General features: G+C 39.3%; 1 pseudogene; it reads left to right on the plus strand.

Annotated features, from left to right (window-relative positions):
* LOC102384376 overlaps nucleotides 1–14,381 on the plus strand; it is a 16,693-nt pseudogene extending 2,312 nt beyond the window's left edge.
* The last annotated feature ends 6,750 nt before the right edge of the window (nucleotides 14,382–21,131 follow it).

Below are 21,131 nucleotides of genomic sequence, written 5' to 3' on the forward strand. Positions count from 1 at the left end.
CAGGGAGGAAGGCACCTGCTCCTCCAGTCTGGAAGTGGAAGGTGGTGGGGCAGGTCCTTTGAGAGCATCAGGCTGCTCCATGGCTGGGTCAGCAACACAGGGGCCTGAGTCCATGCTTGCAGGGGCAGAGTGGCCAGGACATGTTGCCCGGGCAGAGGGGTGTGTGGCTGGGCCCCCTGGCATGGCATTGGAGCCCCAGCCCAGGGGAGAGGAGGTGGGGTTTACCACAGGTGTCCCTTCTTTCATTCATCCTGTGCTGGACTTGCTCTGCCACCGCCTGCATGAGTTGGAGTCACTGCGCTCTGGCCCAGTTGGGACAGGGGCCCCTTCTGGCAGGCCTGGGGGGAGCAGGGGGCTGCAGGTTGGGAGCAGCACCGGCAAGGCTCAAGGGGCTGTGTCTTGGGACTGAGGGTCACAAGGGAAGCGGGGGCCTGTGGGTTGAGAGTGCAGGGCCCTGGCAGTGCCAGGGGGCTGTGGGTTGAGTGAAGGGCATTAGCATGGCCCAGGGAGAGGCAAGGGACTGTGGATTGGGAATGAGGGGTACCAGCAGGACCAGGGGTCTGTGTATTGGGAGTGAGGGCCAGCAGCAGGGACAGGGGGCTACAGGTTGGGAGTGAGGGGCACTGGCAGGGCCAGGATTCTGTGGGTTGGTAGTGAGGTGTCGTCCTGACAGGTGTCCTGTCATATTTCCTGTTTTTTGGAACTGGAAATATGGTAACCCTATTTAAGATTTATAAATTTAAGATGGAGTTTGAAGGAATCAATGCAGAGCACACGTGGCAAGAGAGCAAGTTTTTCTAAATTCTGTGGCTAACCAAACAGTATTTAGTTTTTGGTGCTATAACTTGCAAGAAAAATTCAGAATCTGATACCGCTGAAAAATGTAAGTAGTCTCGGTCGGTGATAAGTAGTACTAATTTACTAGATGTTTAATATAACTATTGTGGATCTTATGAATCCTAACCTTTCTTCCAAACACTAATACCACGATTTTGATTGCTGGTATAGATACTAGACTAAGTTTATTTAAAGGAAAAGGAAAACTTGGCACAATGAAATGAGCCCTTCACTACCCTGATGGAGATGTTTTATTACATATTTTTGTATATCGCATGGATCATTATTCTGAAATTGGACCTGTGGGGGCAGATTTTTGCACCCATATGGAATCCTTTACAAATTTCAGAAATCTGAAAACTGGCTGAAATTAGGACAGGCAGGAGGAATAGACTAATGTCATGAATACCTATGAATTAATGATACCACATTAGCATTCACAAAAAGTATCTGTTGTCTATTTTCATACTATCCTTTTGACTTAAAGTTTTGTCCTATCAAGTCAGGAACCATTCAACAATCAGGGCATTTTATACACATACATTTACGTGCCCAGACATGCCGGAGAATTGGCACGCTGGAGTAGACTTGATTAACCAAGTCTGTTCCACACACGAGCTGATACTCACGGCACTTGCAGTTGTATAATTGGCAAAATGCACATCAGTGCACATGGCAGCAGTGCACTTTTGAACTAAAACACCTTCTGTGTGTTTTAGTTCAAAAGCATGCCGTCACCATTTTATGCATGCTGACACGCATTTTACTGTAAGTGATGCAGCACCGGGCACTTTGCGGCACTTGCATGTGTAAAAATGCCCTCAGTGTCCAGATCAAAAACCTGAAACAGACAATCCTTTTTTTTTGCTGTTAAATACTTGGGATTTCTCTTGGCATTTCCAAATGTATTTGTTGTGCCCAGGATATTTGAATAATCTGTATTGTGCTAGTTATTAATTACTCAGATATAGCTCAGAAGAATTGGATGCTTAAAACTTCACATGGCTGTAAAAAGGTCGGTGGCTGTAGTGAATATAGGTCTCTTGTTTTGCTAAATTGAAAATACAAGATTTTGAGGGCAAGTCATTTATTGTATATTCAGGGATTAAGACAAAAGGACCCAAGCCTCCAAACGTTATTATGATATAACATTATACCACTCAGTAACATGTTTAGCACTGGGGAACTATTAAATAGGATGGACATTTTCTAGCACTGTAGGCAAACTCAGACAATTCTAGTATACCAAAACTTTAGCAAGTGGAAGTTCCCCCAGATCTGTCTTTTTGGGGGAACTTTCACTCGCTAAAACTTTATTATACTAGAATTGTCTGAGTTTTAAGAGAATGCAAAATTTTTAGATTTAAATAATTTAGATATTTCATTATTTGCATATAGCACTTATTCACTGTTCTAGATAGACTTAGAAGTCACTAAATCATTACCAAAAATACATGCAATTATTATGCATTATGACTTTGTTGCACACAGTCCCAGCTGCTGTACAGCATTCAGTGAACTATTATTTCTTTCTTATGTTTAGAGCAGTACCAGTGTTGGTGGAGAAGTTGTGAATTTTTGGCTGCAGGTCCCAGGGAACTGGTAACTCATGTAAATTTTCATGGTTACCACACCAAGTTGAAATTCTTAGGTTCTCAGTTTAAGTCCTCACATCAAGATTTGCCAGTATGTTCCCAGAATATCCATAACCAGAATCAGATACCAGAGATTTCAGAGGTGTTTATTTGCCATTGGGAGCAGTGTGACGTAAGTGAAGCATGTGCTAATGTTATTTTGTTCCTCCCCTCTAATTCCACTGTAATCTTTCCTCCACCATCTTTTGAAAATGATAGAAATCCCACTGCTCAATTTTTTACGGTTTACTTTTAACAATGCCTTCTATCATCTGTCAAAGTGTATGAAAAAACAGTTTACTACAACACCTACAACTTGTTTATTTTAAATCAATTTTGTCTTAAACCCTTAAGGCAACCCCTTTTGTCTTAAACCCCACGTGATTTATTTATTTTATTTTTCCTGCCTCTTGGGCTGGGGGCTGGATCTGATGATCTTGTGAGGTTCCTTCCAACCCTAATGTCTATGAAATCCTAGTATTCTTTTTGTTGGACCTTTTCTGACTAAAGCAATGTTTTTCCTATGTTTAAAGAATATATCCTGCAAATTGAAAGTAGTCAGATTTATTCTAAACCAGGGCTGTCAAAGTAATGCCCCAAATCGACATAAAAGTGTTCTATCATATGTTTTAATTGGTTGTCCAATTTCATCTGCATGCATAATTTCCGTTCAGCTCTATAACATAAGGGATTACCTTTCTGAAATTGTTTAAAAAGAAAATGATACACATACACACACCTATTTTTTTAGTATATGTACACTGGCAAAAACTGATCTTGCATGTTGCAAGACCCTTTTTATTTGAAAGAGGTAGGTCAATTAAGTAAAAGAGAACTTTTTTTAGGCCAGTAATCAAGGTCTCTTGTGTAGAGCATGTAAAAAGAAGCGCTTAATATTTTTAAGACTTGTTCTGATGGGGGAGTATTTTTATGGGTGTTCATGTATTTTTTTTCTACTTGAATATGTTTCTCTCACTTATTAAGAGAAAGTATTCTCTTTAGTATTATCCACATCTAAGTAAGAGAAACATATCCTACCCCATCTTTCTGAACTAGTCCGGACTGATTACCAAGTTGGGAAACACTGTTTTCAAATTCATAATACCTTTTGGACTAAAATGGATATGTTTAGAAGATTTATCCATGTTTGTTTTAGTCCGAAAGGCGTTATGAATTTGAAAACAGTGTTTCCCAACTTGGTAATCAGTCCAGACTACTTCAGAAATATGGGGTAGGATACATAGAAGCTAGCAAGCTTCTTTTTTCCTATCTCCATTGCAAATGTGTTCCCATAGCTATGCATCATGCAGTTAATGCGAGGTAGCTTACCCCTCAGTAAAAATGATGTAAACTATGTAGGATAAGATGTGCATATGGGCAGTTACAGCAGATAAGCTGTAACTTCAGACCTTAGTTTATTTTTCACAGAAACTTGTCTGTATGTTAAACTCCCATGTGGGCACTTTCATTCTGGAGTAAAATGGCTTTAGCCTTTAGATCACTGTAGTTTAACACCTTTAGTGAATTTGCTTTAACTTTCATGTGGATGGGCATGTCTATACATGCATTAATGCGCATTAGGGTGTGCTAATGCACAGTAGTGCATTTGCACATTTTTTTAGTGATGCTTAACGCACAGTAGACTATTTTACTGTGCATTAGCATAATGTCACAGATTTTTACATGATGCTTTAATGCACAGTAACATAGTTCTGTGCATTAAAACACATGTGTAGACACACCTGGGGCCACATAGAGAAGCCTTTTGATCCCTCAAAGTTACTGACAATGAGATACAACGTGCCACCCATTTACACTCTAACTAACCTATACTAAGAATTTTCGGGTAAGTGGGAGGACAGTTGTGGGGAGCAAAAAATATAAATAAAAAAGAAAATAAGAAAAATACACAGATAAATGTAAGGAAAATAAGTGTAGAGAAGGTAAAAAAGATGGAGACAGTTTTTCCAGAATGTGCTGTGATGCAGCTTCTGTTTGCAGCACCATGAAGAGTAAAGGGGTCTAACAAAAGAAGGAGTTGGGAGTAACTAGGTTAAAATTGACTGTATCTGCTGGTATATAAAGGGGTCTTACTCAGGATTTCATATATGTAGAATTAACTCGAGTGTGTTTTATTTTTCCATAATAGCTAATGACCCCCTCTCTCTGTGGAGTGAGTTATTTCTCCCAAATGTTCACTGCAATAATTAGCTTCTCTATTTGCTTTCCAAAAGTTACTTTTTTTATTGCATATGTTCCTGTCATTTGACTTTTTGCCAACATTGAGTCATTATCATAGTTCCATTTTGTTTTCAGGTTACCTTCAGTAATCCAGAGTGGTTTTAACATCATGTTGCCATGCATACCTACTGTACTGAAAAAGAAACTGTTCCCAGTAACAAGAATGCTGTTTGTTGTCATTGGAAAGGTATAAAATACAAAATATTATATTTTGTCCTAATCATTTCACTTTCACTATAACATATGCCTAGTGTTCCATGAAGCACAGGAATATAACTGCAATGAACCTTTCCCCAGCAATCTCAGATACCATATTTACTCAAATAGAAGATGACCCTTGAGTATAAGACAGCCCACCAATAATTTGATTCTATATATGGAAAATTTATAAATTCATTATCGTTTTCCAGATCTAGAATCTAATTATTGGAGGTTTGCCTTGAATTAGTCCTGCTCCCACTGCTACAACAGGGAAAATAAATCAGTGGGTTCAATTAGTTCCTTTGCCCTCCATCTCCTCCAACGTCTTCCCCCTGTGGCCCCTTCTCTGCCTCCTTCCTCCTTAACATCAGGACCTGTTCTTCCTGAGTACATGGAAGTGAGGGGCAAATTTGAAAACACTCACATTGATATAAACATAGTTGTAGTAATGTGAAAATAATACTCATAGACTTAGTTCATCCACAATTGATGCATTTCACCTTTTTTGAAACTGCTGCAAGTTAGTAAACACACATTTAAGCAATACTTTTGTACCTATTTAGATATAGTACAAACTATATGTTAGCCCAAAGCCAAAAGGTTCAGGATTTGCCATATAGTTCATTGGGCTGGGCTCCACCAGAGTCAACAGCATTTCAAGCCATGGTGATCCCAGAGCTCAGCATTGCTCAGTATGTGTGTGTACTCCAGATACCCCTATAAAGGATCCATTTAATTAGCTCCTCCACTCATGACTAGAACCAGGTATTCTGGTTCTAGCTGCAGGAGCTTGCATTCAGCAACTGCTGCTGCCATTCACCACCCCATGCTGCTGCCGTGTGCAGTTCCCCCGCGCTCCGCATCCACCTGTCCCCACCCTCCCCGCTCTGCCAGAAGTGTATCCAGAAGGGGTATACTTAAAAAAGGTTGAAAACCCCTGTGCTAGAGTATTAGTGTATAATAGCATTTTCCCTGTTTGTACTCATGAAGAGAATAAAGTACTAAAAACTATTCTGTTTTTAGACTGTTTAGGAATATTTAAAGGAACGCACAAGTTAAGGGATCACTTAAGAACCCACACTCAAGAAAGAGTTGTGGCCTGTCCTTCTTGTGGAGGAATGTTCTCCAATAACACCAAGTTTTTTGATCATGTCAAGCGGCAGGTTTCAAAGGATAGTAAGTGAATTTGCTCTATTATTTTGGGTTTTTTAATTGAAAGAATTTTAATTGGGGCTGGTTTATAGTATTATACACATATATTTATTTTTGTATTATACACACACATTTATTTTCACATGTTTTAGTTGCATGTAATATACTTTACAAAGGCAATTATCTTTGTAAAGCATGGAAGCACTTTTGGCTGAATAGTGATGCCCAGACTTAACTGTCGAATTAGAAAATAAGCTAAAGAGAGAGAATGCTCACAAATCCATGTTTGAACATAGTGCGTATCCATCTCACTGCTATGCCATTACATAGTAAAAATAAGGCTTTACTAGTCCCTTTACTTAAACTCCATGAGTTAGAGCGTTTCCCCCTGCTCCAACAGGCGTTCACCTATTGGGTCAGGGTGGGTGGGATTGAACCTCCCTGCAGGAGCTCAAGGAGCCTATCTGCAACAGAGAAGCCACCTCTCTTCCTCAGCTCCCTGATCATGTCACAAATTAACCCTAGAGAACACAAGTTCCTTAAGGTGCTCTAAAGTGGAATGACTTCATCCGATCCCTCATCTGAGGAGGGTTAATTTTTTGCATGATTGGCCACTTTAAAAACACTTTGCAGCCATGTGTGTGTGTCACGGTACAGCTGTAGAGTGCTTTCAGGGGCTGATTGTGTGATAAATGTAACTTCTGTCTGTGCCCAAAGTGTTTGGGCCTTAGACGTCAGAAATAGCACATGAATGACAAAAACTCTCAAGTACAGGAGACAACATTTAATGGAGCAGGATTTAGATTGTGGAACTCGTTTCTGCAAGTCATTGCAATGCTCATTGAGCTAACTGCTTTCAAAATAAAATGAAAAACTTTCAGAACATCCTCTTTCTCAAAAACCTGTAAACCAATTGGGATAGTTTTCCTCCAGCTCAGGAAAAATATTGTTCTTTCAATTTTTAAATACTTGGAAAGTGCTCAGGTATTATGGTAACCTTATTCAGATAAGTGGTACAATGGCAAAAACTTAGCAGGTTTCAGATTATGAATGTTTCTGATTAGATCGACATTTTATTAGGGATAAAATTAACTTATTGCTAAAGAAAATTCTACAATCAGCATAAATATCAGAAAAATATTCATAATACAAAAGAATATTAAATTTTACTCATTCCTGTATTAGTATAACTATTAAGTTGACAGCCCTAAAACATTTGTTTTAAAAACATCTCAGTTAAAATCTGTTTGATTACTAATTCATGTGCTTATATTTCAGAACAAATATTTGCTTGTCAGAACTGTAACAAACACTTTGCAAATGAGAGGTTACTGCGAGATCATATGAGGGGACATGGTGAGTCAGAGCTTATAAAATAAAACAGATTTTCCACTATATGATATGGAACAATTTTAGATACTTTTATATATGCCATCTGAAAGAATTAGTATAGAGAATCAAGGCAACTCTGTTCAGCTGTGGAGGAACTGAAATCTACCTGTCACATCATCCATTTGAGGTGTTTTTCCTTCCCTTCTTATTCCTATTAGACCCAAAACTTGAGTTTTAGGCCTTTTCTCCATCATGATATAGTCTGAAATACCTGTTTTTCATGAGCCAATGTGGACATTTTATAATACACTTGGGGTATGTTTACAGTTTATACCTACTCATTTAATCTGTGCTCCTCCTACATATATTTTTGCTCAGTTCCCCTACCAACTATACACAAAATAGTCAAGATGCCCTTATTTATGAGGGCTGTGCGAAGCTTTGGTTACTGATTCAATTTAGCGGAGATTCAGCCAAGTTTGGTGGCCAAATATCTGAATCGAATCAAGAGACCCTTTAATCTCTCTGAATTGAATTGGAACCCTCCATATCAATTCAAAAAGATTCAACGATTCAGACATAGACGCAGCTTTAAATTTTTTCCCCCACATACCTCAAGGCACCAGGCGACTCGTGAATGCTGAGATGCCGGTGTGGATGGAGCATCCCACAGGAGTGTGGGAGGCGACTGGTGTCTCCTGGGTCTGGGGGGGCACCCGGGGTTCCCCTGCAGCAGATCTTTGAGCCAGGGAGATTTGGGGGGGTGGGGGAGGTCTCCCACACATTCAGCGGTGAAATCCCCCGCTCCCCCCACGCTCCTGTGGGACACTCCATCTGTCCCACCATCTCAATGTTCACGAGCTGTGCCTAATACCTCGAGGTATGTAGAAAAAACATTTAAAGCTGTGTCTATGGCTTAGTCACTGATTCTCTGAATCTGCATCGAATCTTCAGATTTGGATTCAGCTGAATCAAATTGGGACAGTGATCCAAATCAATGAATCGAATCGCTGTTCCCTGATTTGGGCCAAATCCAAAATGAATATGGCCTGTTTTGCACACCCCTATTATTTATGCTTTGATCCATGTTTGCTTGCATGGTTTCTGATATGGATTAAAGCTCAAGGTGTATTTCAGTTTCAGATACAGGATACACACTTTGTAGTGAGGACACAAACTGCTGTTAGTCTTTCAGTGCTCTTGAGGTACAGACAAGTTATTTTACAATTGATTCAGTTGTCTGGAAACAAATCCTAGAGCTTCTTAGCACAGAGAATTGTGAGAATTCACTCAAGCACACGTTATGTGTAGAACAGCAATGAGTATGCAGTATGTCAGTATGGTTTTGCTGTGAAAACACACATCCTTGGGCTAGCTAACCACAGAGTGCTGATTGTGGGGGTAAATTGTGCAGTGTAGGCGTACTCTGTGAGTGCTTTTCTGTGGTTTAATTTTGCTAAAATATATTGATTTAAATGAGTAATTTAAAGTACCAAGTGAGACACTTTTAATTTAACTCATTTGTATTTTTAGTTATTTCCCAAAACAAAGGTTGTCCCATTGGGTGGTAACCATTACAGTGTGGTGATTTGTGACTAAAGAGAGCTTTTGTATTAAATTTTGCCTGCTGTGCTAGCTGGCAGAATACATTATATCCACATTTAAGCAATTATACAGCTTATCATATATGTAATTCATGTTCTTAATTCTTATGTTTTATTATGTTAGAAAATGGGTACTGAAATTTTCTGTTTACTAAATGATTATTTCTTGCAATCTTTGGATGGAAATTGAAATTCAATTAAAATCGTGTTAATAGTACTTTAAAATTATTTTTATTAGTTTAATAAAACTAAGGGTATAAACAAACCTACCTTTAAGCTGCCTCGTACCGCACTGTTTCCCCTGCACCTCCCCCCACAACACTATGTTGTCTTCTCTGTGTTCCTCCAGCTGCATCAACCATCCCAGCCTGGGGCAAGTATAATTTCCAGCTCCTGAGCCAGGACTGGAACAGTAGCTGCCTGCCTTGGGCTGGTACTTAAATCCAAGGCAAGGGTGTCCCCCTCCGTCCCCCCAGAAAAAACCTTGTCTTGGATTTGGGTAAATATGGTTGGACGAGAAGTGCAGGATTTCTTGTTTTGTTTTTAAACTCCCACTTGGTTTCTCAGCTTTGAACAGGCTGTTTGTACCGAATAGACTAAAATAAAATAATGAAAATATTTCCCTGTACCTGCAGAGGAAGCTACTGCTGTCAAAAGCTGGTTTGTCTCAGCAGATTCTGCATCCAGGTGATTAACCAATGACTTCCCACAGTTCATTGGTTTGATTTTTTTTTTTTAAAGCTTTGGCAGCAAGCATGCTATATTTAATAATATTATTTAATTTAATATAAAATAGTTTATACTAAATTTAGGCCTTCATATAGATTATCATATCTCAAATGTAAATTTAATCAAGTTAATTTTTAAAAAATAAAAATGTATTTAGTTTTTATTTATTACTTCCTTTGTCCTTCTATTCTAGAAGTGAGTTAAGCTAAACTGCACAAAGTTATTCTTTGCAAAGAACAGAACATCCACCTGAGAAGTTAGTTCTTGCTAGCTCTTGCACTTCAAATCCATGCCCTAGCATATTATGCTATAGCTTGCTAAGGCAGATTAGCCCTTGTAAGCTATTAAGAACTTGTTTACGTTAACAAATTATTCAGGAATCAGTAGGACATGAATTTAAAGGACTAGTAACTATTTTGAAATAATTTCCTGTGGGAACACTCTGATGCCTGAATAAGAGCACTTTATTAGTTTATCTTAAATCAGAAAAAAACAGTTTTATTCTGAAATAAGCTTGTGCACATTTGGAGCTATTTCAGAGTAGTTTATTTTGCAGTAGCTGTTTCAATTACCTTTTGCACATAGATAAAGTTGGAGAGATGACAGCAGACTTCTTTTTTGATTTGTTCTTATTATTACTCTGTCATAGTCCTCTTTTCCTTTTGTGCATCATACTCCAAATTTGTTTTGTTAACTTGACTGAGAGTGGCTTTTTAAATGTTTTATCGTATTGTGCAGATCTTTAGGTTTTTGGCAAAGGCATGACATACAACTAAAAGTATAATTACTTATTCAGTCACCCACGTTACTTGTCCATTTTGTGACATAGTATGTACCAGCGTTTCCTCTGTGAAAGTGCACATCAGATTCCGACACTGCGATGAACACCCTTTCCATTGTGATCACTGTGAAAGCAGGTAAGAAGATATGAGGGTCCTAGGCTGTGTCTACACATTCACCCAAAATTTTCCCGGGTTTGTTTTGGCAAAGAAACAACCAGAGCTATGTATACAGACATGCAAATACTGAGTGAGGCCCTGAAGAGAGTGGAGAGCTTGCAGTGTTAAAACTGTGCATCCATAGGGGTGCCCTGTGCAACATCTCAGCATGCTCAGCAGGCTCCCTTATTTGGCCTGGCAGCATCCCTTAGTTGGCCTGGCAGCAAATTGCAGAAGTACACAGGGCAGCCCTGATTAGCTGACCCAGCCTGCAGTACAATGTAGTGATTTTGAAGGGGATGTGTTCTGCTCTGCACTGGAGCAGTGGAGTCCAGTGAGCAACACAGTGTCTCCCTAGGAGGGGAGGAAGGATCCTCTAAGCCACAGCATGTACAGGCATTTCTTCTCCCAGGAGAAACTCTAGAGGGAGTGATTTAGCCCTGGTTGTTCTCAGGTTGTTTTTCTCTTGGAGTGGCCATTTTTACTTTGGGAGAAAAAGCCTGAACATCTGTACACTAATGGTTTCCCCTGGGGGATCAGCAACTCTCCTAGAGGAAATTGAATGTCTGTACAAGGCCTTATCTCATCAGCAGAAGTCTGAAAATAATTTAGTGTTCAGTGTAAGAGACACCCACAATAGGAAACTTTCAAACCTTAAAATAGCCATCCTTTTAGAAATTAAATAGACCAAGACCCTACCCTCTTGGAATACATACTTTTATAGGCACTTCCTTAATTTGTGGTGCCAATAGGATTGATGCTTTTCTTCTTAATGTTCAAAGATGAGTTTTCAAGGCAGGACTGTGCAAACTATCAGAAAACTCATCACTGGTATATTCAAGTCATGCTTAGTATTAATGTGTTTTCTTAAATTGGGTAGCTCTCCAACTATGGGCTTTACCATTGACAATGGTTACTGGATATTTTATGGGAGTCGCAAGCTCCTCTTCTGAGTTGTCCTCCTGCCACAAGATCTGCTTACACATTTCAACTGGATTTGGATATGGCTATATGTGTACAAAGAAAGTGAAAAGATGAGCTGCAAATCACAATCATGGGAATGTTGGCAGAATTATCCACATTTCACAAAGGGAAAAATTTAAGTGGAGAGGATAATGATTGGCACAAGTTCTTTACTTTTCCTTGTTGGAGCCAAGAAAAGAGCTCAAGATTTCATGGCTCCCAGGCCTGAGCTTCAACCACTCCCCCTTCTGTTGTTTTTAACCCTAAATATAATTTATTTCATCTCAATGTTTCACAGTTCTAAGAATGCATATGATCTGCAGAAACATGTTGAAACACACCATGAGTCAGATGCCTACAGCTGTGACATGGAAGGATGCATTTTTACTGCCCAGACTTTACAGACTTTAAGACACCATTACAAGAGAGCACATGTGGTGGGTAGATTGAAATATCTTTTAAGAGATGGTAAAAATCAGTTTTTCAAAATGTAGTATGTACAGTCACACATAAGTCATTTATACTTGGAGATATCCAAAATGTGTGTGCAATTCAGGCATTTAAGTGCACAAACATTCAGGAGGCTTGAATGCATATGTGCAGACATCTGCCTTATGTGTACCTATAAACATTTTCATTGTCTAGATTAGGTGTACACACTTGGATTTTTCTGAGTTATGGTAGTTGTTGTATTGTAATCCAGCATGTTTTCCATTTCTTGCTTGTGTAAGCTCCAGTTGTTTCAGTGGAAGCCAGAGACCTGCCTACCTTTAAAGTCTGAGTATAACTAAGCTGTTCAGAGAGCAGCAGTATTTACTGGAGATCGCCTATCAGAAATGTATACTTAGACAGAGAAGACATTGTAAGGTTTATAGAAATAAAATGTGCAGTTAAAATAATTTTACTTTTTTCCATTTAGAGTAATATATGGTACAGTTTAATCTTTATTTATATATTTATCATCAGCCTTGATTATCAACTCTTACACCTTCTTTCCCTCAGAATGGCACTCAAAAATACAAATGTCACATCTGTCAGAAGTGTTTTTCTTGGTGTTACACATTAACCCTCCACCTTTGCAAAACACACAAACTCAGCTGTCCTTCTCGCTTCAGGTACGTTATCAATTTATTCTTACCAAAAAGCAAAAAGTGAAATTTTTTCTTGTTCTGGGTACAGTTAGCTAACTGATGATTGTTGTAGACTTAATTTAGTCTTAGTCAGAAAAGGTTTTGCTGGCATCACTATGTAGTGATGAAAAATTACACCCTTAAACATAATTATGTTGGCAGAATCCCTCATGTAGACACAGACCACAAAAAGTATCTGTTTGAAAGTATAAGTTACATCTGTAAGGACAAGGATGGCCAAAATAAAAATAGCCATGGGCACCTGCAGAGAAGTTCAGGTTCTTAATTTAGAGAATGGGAAGCTCTTGTAATAATGTGTAATATTTTTATACATCACTTCTTGTGCACATTTCAAGTATAGTATCATTGGCTGCCTATACAAATGCTCCCATGTATTCTGATTAGAAAGCTGCAGCAGCACCGCAACTTCACATGTAATAAGCCCCAGAGTGTTTAAAAATGTCTGTGGGGTACCTTAACTAAACTTCACGGAAGGAGGTGTAGATAGTGTCTCACAGCTGTTTTTAAACATGCGGGGACTTATTACATGTGATGTGGCAGCATTTTAATTAGAGCGGCTGCTGGAAACCATTCAAATTAAAATGCCCCAACATTCCCCCCCCCACCCCAATGCCTCTGAGTATGTGTGTAGGCAGCCATTGCATTTGTTATATATTTTAATATATTTTAACTACCATTTTAAGTTGCTTTTTATGATTCATCTTTAAATGCTAACCTTCAATGTTTAAACCGTTTAATTAGATGTAATTTGCATCTTATACTGTAAATTTTGTTTGTATACATTAGCATTTATTTTCATTACTTTTAATTTTATTTCTTTAGTTACAGAGAAGCGGATGATGGATATTTGAAGCTGAATGTAGGAGTTTATAATACTGTTACAGGTTTAGATCAGAGTCTTGTGAACAACACATCATCTTCATTAGATCATAATAATGTTAAAAGAGAGAGAGATGCCTCTTACAGAAGAGGCAGTTCATCAGTAGAAGTACCTCTCACAAGGTGTCAGCCCTGGCCACATAATACTGCAGAAAATGTCATTGTAGAAACAGAAACCTCTATAAAGAAGTCAGTCTATTCTGAACTTCAGACTGCTTCCCTGACTTCCGAAGAGTCTGTTACTCCCGTTGAGCTTGATGGAACAACATCTTTGAGCATTACTGAAAATTTATTTGAAATTGCGCTGTGCTTGGGAATTCAGATTACTGTTTAGGGGTGAGGAAACTGGCTTTATTTTTGGAGTTACCATAGGACTTTAGTACTCATTTAAGAAAAGTTAATTATTTTAACTAAATAAGAGATTTATTAAGAGTGTTCTGTTATCCCTTGTCACACAATTTTATGCTTATTTAGGTCTTTTCATACTGAATTATTTTACCTTAACATACAATATAGCAGAAACATTTATTATAAGTATGGAGACATATAATATATGTGTCATACTCAGATGAGTAACTTTGAACAAAAAAAAAGGGATTTCATAATCTGTATGATATTATAGTGTGTGTGTGTGCATGCATGCACACACATGTGCATTTAGAAGATGAATGACTATATCCCTGGGAGGCAAAGCTAAGCCAGTACATTAGACAAACTAAGCTGCTCACTAATGTATCTTACTGTTTTTTATTAGACTAATATTTTTATTTATTATTTACATAAATGTGCTATATATAGTGTCATGTTTTCACAAGTTACTTTGCTTGTAGTTAGTGATTTAAGATATATACTAGTGTATTTTCTTAATTTGATGTTAAGCTATAATGTTTTGTTAAAAGATTATTGTTTATAGCTGTTTACAATTCAATAATAGTTTAGAAATAGAGTAGTACAAAAAAATCATTAAACCAAACTTTGTTCTATGTAGTATTAATCGTTGAGACATTTTAAAGCATTTCACAATAATCATTTGGGTATTAGAAGTATAGTGACTGTGTAATTAGTTAAATGTGCCCACTAGTATGCTTTCAGAAATAATCCCACATATGCCTGGTTATTACAACCTGTTCAATTAAAGGCTAAGACACTGGCATTATTTATTTTATTTATTTTATAATATTTATTTATTTATTTTATTAACTTGCAAAGATAACAATAATGAGACAACCATGCAATTAAAAAAAAAGAAAAAAATCTTTTAAAACCTATAGAAAAAATGCACTCTCCAGCAAAAATGTACACGAGAAAAGTAATATTTCATAAGCTAAAGTGTGAATAGTGCACGAGTCACTGCATACTAATCTCTTAATGTGCAATTAGAGCAGTTCTGCTTGGCATGGCTCACTCCATCTTGAAAGCCATTTTTACTGAGTACATAGAAAGGTTGCGTTCAGTAGTTAGTATGCTGTAAATTCATACCCTGCCTAGTTTATTGCCTGCAAATTTCCCCATGTAGAGAAGCTCAGAGAGTCCTCAAAAATGGAACATGATCACACTCCCTGTAGAAGGATAAATTAGATCCCTATTAAATTATCCAATTTACAGTTTCTCAGTCCCAAACTGTAAGAAGGAAGTAACAAGAGTAAAAGCCCAAGCATGGCCCAAAATATCCATTTAAAAAAAAGAGAACTTGTTGCATACCCAAAGACAGCAAAAGAGGGATTCTGGAAAAGCTTTATTGGGAAGAAATTTCACAGTAAACCGCCCTTCTTTGTTCCCTTTCCAGTCATAAGTGAATTAGTTCCTTATGATCAAAGTGTTTTACCTGCTACAGGATATTGTACTTCCAAATAGGTGTTTACAAAATATAGAATCATTTATGGATTTTGAACATTATTTTACTCAAAAAAATTTAAAAAAATATAACTCAAACCAAAAATGCTCCTATAAAATGTTCATTTTGATTGAAAGCCATGGCCTTAGGGGGGGGAATGCTTCTGTGAAAAATAGAAGAATGCCCCCCGCCCCCCTTTTTTTTTTTTTTTTTTTTTTAGATTTTTTTCTCCAAAAAAAATCCTGCTTGAGTCTTACATTATGCTGGACAGATATCAGGTGCAGAGATCTGAGAAACTTGGAGACACATTAACCATAATTTTCTTGGCATCTGTGAAATTTAAATCCCACCCTGTACATTGTATTAACATATTTTTTATATTTAATTATATATTACAAGCAAGAACTAAATTAAAATGATGTTGGTTAGGTGGAAAAATCAAACACTTAAAAATTATGAAATGCCAGGGAGTGGCTGATCCATGTGCTTCCTTCAAAAGGGGCTAAGATAATAGGGATATGTGTTGAGTCCAGGAACGATTATGGGGGGCGTATCCTGGCTCTGTACCCTTCCATCCAGAGAGTAGGGGAAGTCCCTGCTCGTTCTGTGTGGAAGTCTAGAGAGGGTGGGGATGATTAGGTCCCTGGGGCCATGCTTTGTGTCTGTCTTGGAAATTCATGAAAGGGGATGGATAGGTAAGTGTGTGAAAAGGATCTTCTGAGGAAAAAGCCCTGCCTGGCCCTCGCACCTACAACTTGCTTTAGTAACTCTCAGACCAGCTGATCCAGTCTGCCATGCCCGATGCAACATCTGCTGCTGCTCTGGCATGGCAGACTGGATCAGCTGGTCTAGAACAGGGGTCAGCAATCTATGGCTCAGAGCCATTGGATCTAGTCTGCTAAGCTGGGGGGAAGGGGGTTGGACCAGTCCAGCAGTGGGGTTGTTGGCCGTGTTCCCACAAGGAGGAAATTTGGTGGCGAGGGAGAGGCAAGTAACAGGGAGAAGCAGTGGTGTTGGTAGTAGCCAGGTCCCAGTGCTGGTTTCCTGGGAGCTGAGCTGGATCATTCAGGCCCACTGCTGGGAAGTGTTGATGACTGCTGCTCTAGAATATTTTGGCAAGGGAGGGAGAGAAAGGAAATCATGATTTTTAATACTTCACAACACATAGAAGTCTGGAATATCTCTGAGTGAAGAAGAGGGGGTGTTGGTTATAGCCTTGTTGGTTTACGAACATAGAACCTTACCTGCCTAAGTAAAGAAGAGGCACTTTTATAGCCTGAGGGATTTTTTGCAGGCTGAATATCAAAAGCTGCAAACAACAGAGGTGCTAATATTTCTCAGAGAAAAGAATCTTTTATAATGGAAAGTATTAGGCAACCTAGCTATGAGGATTTATACCTGTTTCCTCTATAATTACCACTAGGAGTCTCTACCTCACTACCCTGCAGGACATTCCTTTGTAGGCAGACCCCAGTGCATACACTGAAATCCATTGACTTTACTTGGGATGCAGGATCCTTTGCACAAAGTCACTTGCAGGATTAGGGCCCAGGATCATTGAATTTGCAGAACTAATTGGAATGTTCATCTGTTCTAAAAAGAAGTCCTTCAGCAAAAAATGGTTTTATTTAGAATTTCCCAGCTGTTGTCTTATTCCAGACAGCACTGCTTTTGTGCTGATCAGCCAATCTCAAAATAACTGAAGAGTAATTCCCTAGGAATTGCTCTTGTTTTTGTAACTGGCTCCAGTTTAATCTTTAACCTTATTTTGAAGGTGTTTTCTTCTTGAAGTGGGTGTTGTTTAGAGTGAATAATGAGACTGCCATGTCACTTAATTGTCTGTAGAGGGTGTAAGGGAATGCTGGTAATAACTCAAATCTTGCTATTAGCTCTGTGTCACACAGCGGGTGCACCTACATGTGCAATTGATGCAACGTGATAAACTCCATAGCACTTTGAGTTGGAGTACACTGCTCCCGGGCATGGCATCTACACGTGCCCAGGACAACAGCACTTTGAGCCAGCGCAGAGCTGCCCTGGGATGGCAGGTGGCATGGGGAGTCAGCTCTAGGCTCTGAGTGGCGACATCAGACAGTGGAGGGGCTGGCTGGGACACAAGGGTGAAGAACCTGTGGAGCCATGTGGCTAACCAGCAGGCAGCCAGCAGGCACTTTAGCACCCTTGTTCCTCATCCAGCCCTGTCACTGTCTACACGTGTGTTTCAGTGCAGTTACTTGCTCCGCCATAGCACCTTACAGAGGAGTTAATTAGTTTACCATGCTTTAATACCCGTGCATATGTAGACTATGATGCTTTACTGTGGAGTTAATTAGTCTACTCCGCAATAAAGCACACGTGTAGATGCACCCAGTGTATTGTGAAATGTGTGTAAGTCCTAAGCCAGTGATTCTCAACCAGGGCATTCCATGATACCCTGGAGTGCCTTGAGATGCTTTCAGTAGTGATGCAGGGTGCCACTCAGTGTTAGCACTGTTAGATGTGCAAGCACGATTCACAAGATAAACCCAGAGATTTCAAATAGGAATCCATAGTGTTCAAACCACTCTGACTTGCTGTGGACTGAGTTCTTTTCAACTGAAGAAATGCTCTATTATTTTTCTGTAGTCAAAAATTGAGTTAAAACTTAAGAACTGACATTTTCCAAGGAGGTATCTCAAGTCTATTGAGGGATGGCTTGAGTCTAAAAAGGTTGAAAAGCACTGTCCTAAACAAATAATCTCATTTATTTTAGCAAGCTAATGCTTAGTGAGTAAATACTTTTTTTTTAAAAAAGAAATATAAAATCAGGCTTTACAAGAGACCCAATTTGAAACAGCTTCTTTATTTAAATACATTAGGTATGAGGTAGACATGATTCACTTGATCTTGCTTCTGTTCTCCTGGGCCACGTCCAGACGAGTGCAGCTGTGTGGTATGTGGCACCACATACCACACATTCAGCTGTTTTCTGCTCTGCAAGGGATATCCAGGGGTTAAAAAACCTGTGCAAAAAAAAAAGCAGAGCGGTGCACACGGGGGTAGAGTGTGCTGCTCAAAACAGGAGCTGGCCAGCCAGGCTCCAAGCAGCAGGATCGCTGCTGCCGCAGCCCCAGGAGGCCCCCAGGGCCCCAGGTAAGGCTGCTGGGGCCAGCCCAGTGCTTGTCTTAGCCTCCCCCAGCCCACCCGGGGTAACCTGCTGCACTCCAGAGGGTGCGTGACACAGGTGTTTCCTGGGAACAACTACCAGCAGCACAAGGTACACTGCCGCTAGTTGTCCCTAGGGAGCCAAATGTCCACGCTCATTTGGACACAGTCCAGTAGTCAGATCCTCAGGAAATGTACTTTGGTGTAGCTCCATTTAAATTTAAGAAGCCACTTCATTGACTTTCACAGACTTCAGTGGAATAGGATTGGAGAGAGAGCTCACCAGTCTTGCAGTACTGACTGACAAACATTACAAAGAGTACCTTTGGTAATGAAATCAGATGATGTCCTACAGCTCACCTAGCAGCAGGAGGAAATGTACCATAAAAAGTGATTATGCCTGACAGGAAGCACAGCAAGTCTGAGCTTGAGGAGGTCATAAAAAGTAGGTATTTGTGCTTAAAGAGTTGAGGCAATAAATATTTTTAAAATGTGCTTTTTCCTAACACTATATAGACAGCTCTTTAAAAAGACATTTACCCTTATTTTAGCATTATTCTTATTTATTCACATTTTATACTTTATAGTGTCCCCTCCCCCCTCCATCTAAAGATCTTATTATTATAGGTGGAGCAGGTAGTGTCACATATAATTAAGGTTGCCTAAGACTTTCCATTATAAGATCCTGATTTTAGTTGTTTATAACTTTGCCAGTTGTTAATTATTCTGGCTGATGGTTCCCATGCCAGGTGTCTGCCTCGGGCTAATTTTTTTGGGGGGGAAAGGTATTAGCAAAAATGATTCAACTGTTCCTGGAATGGAAAAATACATGTTGTTCATATTATGAAATGCTTACAGCTGTTCCATTAAGAACCTGTAACACTTCTGTGCTTTAAATTTGGCAGAGGATCAATCTTGTGCACCTTTTGCCATCCCTGTGAAAACCTCACCACTCCAGCCAAATCCTGCTAATCCAGCCTCTTAAAAATCACAGTTCACACGTACTGAAGGGAGATTTGTTAGAGTTTGATTCCTGGCAGACATTTAATTTATTGCATAAAGTGTAAATCCCACAGTATATTGTAACTTGCCACACATTCATGTATCATGCTATAAAATGGCAATCATGCTCTAATTTAAGCATATGACACACTAAAGAGCACCTGGAAAGCTCAGCACAGGAGCCAGCCTCTGGTGCTGGGCTGCCTGCTAACCAGTTTACATTTTCTGGCTCATGGGGAACCTAATGCCAGGGAGCCAATCTCCAATGCTGGCATCCCTGGACAAGTTTAAAGCCACGCTGGCCAGTATGCAGGTATCAGTCTTCAATGAGGGCATGGTTTTAGAGATCCCTGCATGTGATGGATCTGAGGAATTTTATCCCAGATCTCAAAAATCATGTGTCCTGATGTGTCATGCTGGATCTTGATCACCTGGTATGGCAAGATGCATGAGTTTGGGGATCCGGGATAAAATTCTTCAGCTCCTATCACACATTTAAATTAATTTCTGAGGGGCCTTTGACAGCTAGAGGTTCTGCAGATGCTATCAGTACTGAACCATGCTTCATGTCAAGGCCACAGAGCTTTGTAGAACTTGCCTTGCAGCTGCTTCTGATGGCTGAGGTTGCTGTTTTTGGTGCCTGCCTGGCCCCAAAACCAAGAATAGGGAAAAGATTTCTCCTGTGTTCTCAAGGCCTGCTTTGGTGGTGGAGGAGGATGGAGGCACAGGAAAGAGCTGGAGTAGAATGCTGAAGAATAAGAAGGAGCAAAGTTTTTCTTTCTTTTTTGAGGGAAGCAAAACAAGCCTGGGAAGGGAATACCAAGATGAGAATTTTTAATGAAGAGAGGGTGACAGGAAGAAAGAAGCTGGGTGGGGAGGACAGGGACAAGGTAAGAGGGAAATGAGGACAGAAGAATATTTTTGATAGCCACTAGTGTGTACTCACTACTCAGCTCTAAGACCTGGACTTCTTATGCTGTTAGTAAATACTGGTAGGTGTGAAATCCCTGGTAAAACATATCTCATCTTCATTTAGGGCTGATCCACCTAAAAGATAAAAACCTACCACTGTTAACCAGCTCATCTGAGAGACTTGTTCTATGAATCCAGTTTGCTGATAAGCAGTGCTGGGGTCACGGTTCCATATGACAGAAAAATTAATTCAATTTGTTTTTAAAAAATAGGAAAGGACATTTAAAAAAATGACAACTATTAAGGCTCCAAAGCACTCACAAACTAAGAGCTGCTGACCTTAACTTGTCTCCCTTTTGCATATGAAGTATTATGTAGTCTTTAATGTTAAGATCCTGTATTATTTTTTTCCACAGGATCTGGATCTCATTCAGGGAACTAATTCTGACATTCCTTTGCTTTTGGAGCATTATCTATAATGCTTCTAATACAGGAATTTCAATGTAATTCTGTAAAATTTGATGAACAGTGTGTGAAGGCTGCTTTTAACTTTTTATGAAGCATAGCAACATTTACTC

Source organism: Alligator sinensis, unplaced genomic scaffold (assembly GCF_000455745.1).
Source record: "Alligator sinensis unplaced genomic scaffold, ASM45574v1 scaffold840_1, whole genome shotgun sequence".
NCBI classification, from domain to species: domain Eukaryota; kingdom Metazoa; phylum Chordata; order Crocodylia; family Alligatoridae; genus Alligator; species Alligator sinensis.